Source organism: Pinus tabuliformis, chromosome 5_2, assembly GCF_031772625.1.
Source record: "Pinus tabuliformis cultivar Carrire ecotype Pingquan chromosome 5_2, CPIR1, whole genome shotgun sequence".
Classification (NCBI taxonomy): Eukaryota; Viridiplantae; Streptophyta; class Pinopsida; order Pinales; family Pinaceae; genus Pinus; species Pinus tabuliformis.
Genome location: NC_142306.1, coordinates 600,136,906 through 600,143,414, shown reverse-complemented (window position 1 = coordinate 600,143,414; position 6,509 = coordinate 600,136,906). Strand labels below are relative to the sequence as shown.

The 6,509-nt window shown below is 44.6% G+C and overlaps 1 long non-coding RNA gene across 1 annotated transcript; it reads left to right on the top strand.

Moving 5' to 3' along the window:
- Nucleotides 1–4,990: 4,990 nt before the first annotated feature.
- On the top strand, nt 4,991–5,907 carry LOC149160426 (uncharacterized). The gene is made up of 3 exons (XR_016261297.1): nt 4,991–5,204; nt 5,353–5,545; nt 5,672–5,907. It is a non-coding gene; the product is annotated as an uncharacterized LOC149160426 (long non-coding RNA).
- The last annotated feature ends 602 nt before the right edge of the window (nt 5,908–6,509 follow it).

Sequence of the window (6,509 nt, the reverse complement as noted above, 5' to 3'; positions counted from 1 at the left end):
ATATAATGAACAGAAATTTAAAACAACAGAAGTCAATACTGTAGTTGACCATGAAAGAAATAAAACAAAAAAAAACATAGGAACTCGGACAGGCTTGCTGTCCACTCAATGAACTGTTTATCCTTCCCAATCTTCTTCAGAAACTGTGTTCGCCCTCTCTCGGTCTTCACCCTGTTGACCAGATGCTCCTGCATCAGGCTGCCGGGGTAAAAGAGAGATCTCATGGCTCCGTTCCATGAGTTCCTCCACCGAGTAGCCAGCCTTCCGAATCTGTGTCTCGTCGAGCCAGGAGCTGTCCTCCATTGGACGGTCCTTCCACTTGACGAGGTAACGTAGATACTCCTTCTTGCGTGTCTTCTTGGCTACCTGTGTGCTGAGGATTCCTTCGATTTCATGGGTCCGGACCGAAGGCATTTGTTTCTTCCAAAGACTGCTCTCGAACTGGGTGTCCCATTGTGGCTGTACCATTCTATCATCTTCTGCCTGGGCATGATATGGGAACAGGTCTGCCACGTTGAATATGGGTGATATACCTATATCAGGTGGCAACTGAATTTCATATGCATTCGCTGAAAATTTCCGCAGAATTTTGCATGGGCCGATTTTCTTGAATTTCAGCTTGTTATACGTACCCTTAGGAAACCGTTCCCGGCGCAGATGCGCAAGGACTTCGTCTCCAATCTCAAAATGTACCTCTCGCCGCTTTATGTCTGCATGTTGTTTGTATTTCTGCGTGCTGTCCTGTAATCTTAATTTAACCTTTTCATGCAGTTCGCTCATTGCTTCGGCAAAATCTTCTCCGTCTGCACTTCTCCTTTCTAGCTGTCCCAGATCTCGTAATTCATGTACTCCTCGGGGATGCATACCATACAAGATCTGAAATGGGCTAAGACCGGTGCTCCGGTTGGGCGAATCGTTATAAGCGAATTCTGCCTGGGCAAGAGCTCGATCCCACAATCGCGAGTTTTTTCCTGTCAAACTTCGTAATAAGTTGCCCAAACTCCTGTTCACCACCTCTGTCTGTCCATCAGTCTGCGGGTGATATGCAGAACTGAAATTTAACTGTGTGCCCAGCTTTTTCCACAGGGTGCGCCAAAAGTGTCCTGTGAACTTCACATCCCTGTCTGAAACTATAGTTCTAGGTAAGCCATGTAATCGAACTACTTCTGTAAAGAAGAGGTGTGCCACGTTTATGGCGTCGCTAGTCTTCCGGCAAGGAATGAAATGAGCCATTTTTGAGGACCTATCCACCACCACCATCACTTAATCATATCCCCGCTGCGTTCTAGGCAATCCTAGGACAAAGTCAATGCTGACCGAATCCCACGGCCTGCTTGGAACAGGTAGGGGTGTGTACAGCCCAGTGTTCTGGCTGTGTCCTTTCGCCAGTTGGCAAATTTTACACCTGGTTACATATCTCTGTACGTCCCGGCTCATTTTTGGCCAGTAATAAAAATGCCCGAGCTACTCCAATGTTTTATCGATGCCAAAATGTCCCGCTAGCCCACCACTGTGTTTCTCTCTTATTAAGTTTTCCCTCATCGAACAGTCTGTAACACATAGCTGTCGTCCTCGAAACAATAATCCTTCCTGTAAATTGAAATCTAGCCATGGGCTTGTATTCCTCAATGCGAGATTCTGGCATGCTTCAAAAGCTTCTTTGAAATCCGCGTCCATCTGGTACAAATCCTTCAAGTACTCAAATCCCATCACCTGTATGCCACTTTCTTGTAAGAGCAGGGCTCTTCTGCTTAAAGCATCCCCACTTTGTTGGCTTGCCCATTTATGTGCTTCAACACAAAAGTAAAACTCTGCAAGTACTCCACCCACTTGGCATGTTTATGGTTCAGTTTGTGCTGCTGTGTTATATACTGTAATGCTGAATTATCAGAGAACAAGACGAACTCATTGCCTAGTAAGTAGTGCCTCAAATGCTTCAAGGCTTGAACCACTGCATAGAACTCTTTGTCATATGACGAATACTTCTGCCGACTCTCATTTAGTTTCTCACTAAAAAACGCCACTGGTCTGTCTTCTTGACTGAGCACAGCGCCAATAGCTGTCCCGCTTGCATCACAACGAACCTGAAAAGGTTTGCTGAAATCGGGCAGTCTCAAGATCGGCCTCTCCGTTATTTTCCGCTTCAGAAGTTGGAAACTGTTTTCTGCCGCCTTAGTCCAACAAAAAGGTTGGCTGGCCCTTTTGATGGTTTCTAGCATTGGTGCGCAGATTTCACTAAAATTCTTAATGAACTTTCGATAAAAACTTGCTAAACCGTGAAAACTATGTACCTCAAATAAATTCTTAGGTGACGGCCAACTTAGGATCGCTGCAATCTTTTCTGGGTCCATCTTTAACTCATTCTCTACAACTACAAATCCCAGATAAATTAACTCCTTCTGCAAGAAAGTGCATTTCTTCAAATTTATTAGCAGTTTGTTCTACTGCAGCTTCTCGAATACCCTTCGAATATGCTGAAGGTGCTCTCTTTTCATCCTGCTGAAAATTAAAATATCATCCAGATAGACTATCACGAATTTTCCAATAAATTCCTTTAGCATTTCGTTCATTAGTCTCATAAAAGTACTCGGAGCGTTACTCAACCCAAATGGCATGACCAGCCATTCGTACAGTCCTTCGTTGGTCTTGAAGGCTGTCTTCCATTCGTCTCCCTCTCTGATTCTGATCTGATGGTACCCACTCTTCAGATCTATTTTTGTAAAGTAAGCTGCCCCACTAAGACAGTCCATCATGTCATCCATTCTAGGCAAGGGAAACCTGTATCGAATGGTAATCTTGTTTATAGCCCGCGAATCTGTGCACATTCGCCATTCTCCACCTTTCTTGGGTGCAAGGACTGTAGGTACTGCACAGGGGCTCAGACTTTCTCTGATCAGTCCCTTATCTAACAACTCCTGCACTTGTTTGCATACTTCCTCATTATCTTTTGGACTCATCCTGTACGCTGCCTTGTTCGGCAAGCTTGCTCCTGGTATAAAATCAATGTGGTGGCTGATGCTCCTTTTGGGAGGTAATTTATCAGGTAGCTCATCAGCCGCAATGTCTTGAAATTCTTCTAACAGCTCTTGTACTTCTTTGGGCAATTCTGATTTTTCTAAGTTCAGTAACACTGGCTTCATCCTCCTCACCACTGCAAAATTAATTTCATTTTCCTCAACCTGCTTTATAAACTGTTTTCCTCCAATTAACAGCGCTTTTGTTCCGCTTGATTCTGCTGAATCTTCCTCTTTGATGGGTACAAGTGTGTGTTTGACCCCATCCTTCGTAAACTTATAACAATTAGTTTTCCCATCGTGTGTCACCTTCCTGTCATACTGCCATGGTCTTCCGAGCAGTATGTGGCACACGTCCATTGGCATAATATCGCAGACCACTGTATCGTGGTACTTGCCAATGTGAAACTCTACCTCGCATTGTTCATCAACCAACAGCTGGTGGCCTTTCTGCAGCCACGACACCTTGTAAGGTGTGGGGTGCTTCAGCCACTTCAACCCCAGTTTTTCCACCATCTCAGTGGCAACCAAGTTATCCGTACTCCCGCTGTCTATTATTACTTTGCAACACTTTCCATGCGATTTACAGACTGTCCGGAACAGTGCTTTCCGCTGCGTTGGTTCAGCCACTTCCTTGGTTGGCTTTAACAACACTTTATTCAAAATCAAAGCTTCTCCTATTTCCGCCATGTCTTCCACCTCCCGGGGTTGTGCTTCAGCTTCTTCAGGCTGTGCCATCAGCGTTCCCCTCTGACCGGCCTGTTCAACTTCTGGACACTCAAAGGATCTGTGCCCCCATTTATGGCACCTGTAGCACTGGACACCAGTCCCTCTTCCGCGGCCATTCCCTCGTCCTCTCTGATATGACCGACCTCCTCTGGTGCTATCTCCTTTTTCTGCTGTCCCTGAAGTTTTTGAACTGCTGCCTTCTTCGCTGTTCACAACATTCCTTCCTCTGCCGTAGAACTGCCCCCGTCCTCTGCCATTTCCTCTCCCTCTTCTGTTGTTCTGTTTTCTGTTAATCTTTTCCTCAGCCTTTACAGTGCTCTGAAAGGCTTCTTCAATATTCCGGGGAGAAAGAATACTGATTTCATCTAATATCTCCATCCTCAATCCATTTACGTACCTTGCTGTTTTTTCTGGGTTATCATCGGTATAACCAGCACGTAAATTTACTCGGTAAAACTCTTCCGTGTACTCTTTGACAGTCATTCCCCTCTGCTTTAAACTCTGCACCCGCCGATATAATTCCACCTGGTAGTCTTTTGGCAGAAATCTGCCCTTCAATTTCGCTATCATCCTTGACCATTGTCGTATCGGCGTCTTATTCATTCGTTTTCTGTCCGCTTGGACACTGTCCCACCACAAGAGTGCGTGTCCCTTTAGCTTAGTGGCAGCGAACTTAACTCTTTTATCCTCTCTAACTTCTTCGTTTTCAAAATATTTATCCAGTTCGCTTATCCAGTCCAATAGGACTTCTGCGGACAGACTGCCATCGTAATTAGAAATTTCTGTTTTGGGTTTGCTGTTGGCCAATAAAACCTGACGCAGCAGTTTCACTTCCGGAGCTTCTTCATCAGACCCGTCTGTAGCAGCTACCACTTCCTCCTCACTGGTATCTCCAAGTTCCGGGTCTCTTCGTCTACCCGCTTCCACTGCTTCCAAACGAGCTGTAAGAACTCTAATCTGTTCCCTCAATCCTTCATCTGCTCCCCTACGTGCACCTCTTCCACGTCCTCGTCTTGGTGCTTCCATCCTCTTCTATTTCAAACAAAAAAAACTGCTCTGATACCACTTGATGGGGCCAGCCCACGTGGTCCCACGCTATCCCAACTTACGTGGACCTACACTAAGAATCTGGCTCGGATATATGGTGATTGCAAATTGATTTTGGTTTTAATTGACAATCAATCCACGGTACTTGGTATTGTTTCTCCTTATGACACCTGCCCTCCTCGAATTTGACAAACCCTAATTCACTTTTTACTGCCGGTTCGCGCCTCTCCCGTCATTCTTACCTTTGTTACTTGGTCTCGGTGGTCTCGGACTGGTTTTGGCTCCGCCTCTGGTTATCTCTGTCTGTGGTGAAACCCTGTTGAGTTTCCGCCGGTCTTATGGTGAAATAATGCTGCTTAGCTCTGTCTGGTCATTACTGTGAGAGTCTGTATATTCGGCTTCAAGTTTTTGTTGGTAAGTTATTGTGACTCCACCATGCATTCAATTCGTTTTTATGACTGTGAGAACATTTCTGGGTTTGCTCTTGTGAATACTGTCAGTTCTGGTCTTCTTAGCAAATTTGTGGTGAATGCCTGTAATGAATGATGTCTGGTCCGCTCAGTTGACAGATGCACAGGTCGATGGTCTCTCAGCTTGGTTCTTCTCCGACGCTCGGCTCTGTAAACAAGGTATGACTCCGTTTCATGCTATTTTCCTTTTTCCTCTGTTTGTGCTGGAACTAACGTTCCGCAGCCCCTCCGTGGACAGGGTCAATGCTTCGGTTCTGTAGGCCTTTGGTTCCGGCTCACTGTAAGGTATGGTGACTTCACCTCAACCATACGCAGGTTTTTTTATACTTACAGTATCATAGTTTCATTCTTATGTGCAAGGGTTTTGTCTGGTTATAAACCCTGACCCTCCACCTTATATTTCGCTTGCAGGTGTGGCCGGTTCCCGTGTCTTCGCAAGGGCTCTTATCGATTCCACCCGGGTAGCTCTGCTCTCGTTTCACTTTCTTGCAATGGCTCTTGGTCTTTGTCGTGTTTGCTATCGCTTGTTGTGTGACCTGTTAGTTGGTCTGTTGAGTCTAGGCTTGTTGGGTTTTCTCAAACCCTCAGCCGTAACGTAGGAGGGTTTTATTTGTGGGTCGTTTGCAACTTGTTCGGTGAACCCTCGATGTACAACATATGTAATTGTTTTGTTATGTAGAAATACAATGTAATATTCGGCGATATATAAACTTGGCTACAGTTGGTTCTGGTGGCTTACCCGGTTGCTGTTATGGTCTAGTTTGTCCCTCTGTATTTGCTGGTACCTTCCCGCCTTGTGCTCACTGTTGTCTCGGCCAGTTAATCGATTCTTGGATACTGTAAAACACTGTTATTATATTTACCTGAAATGAAATAATTATACAGCACTTATACTTGTAGATTATTTGTTACTGAGGACATAAATGTTTGAACAGTTTGTTTACTCGTGCACTGAATTAGATGAAGGAAAAAAAAATATGTATATCTATTATTCTCATTCAAATGCTCCACTGCTGAACCCCTCTCTGTTATCTTGCTTGTCTTTTTGTACAATAGTTTCAGGCAGTTTGATAACTGTTGGTAGTTATTCTATTACAGTTTATTTTGCAGTTACTGTAGGCGTGATTTTCTTGACTATTCATTAGTTTACTTTGTCTGCCTTTACACCATAAGGGTTAGTTGTCTTTAATCACCTATTGACACTAATCTATTCTTAACTTGTCTAACTAGGCCCTATTACAACATTTTA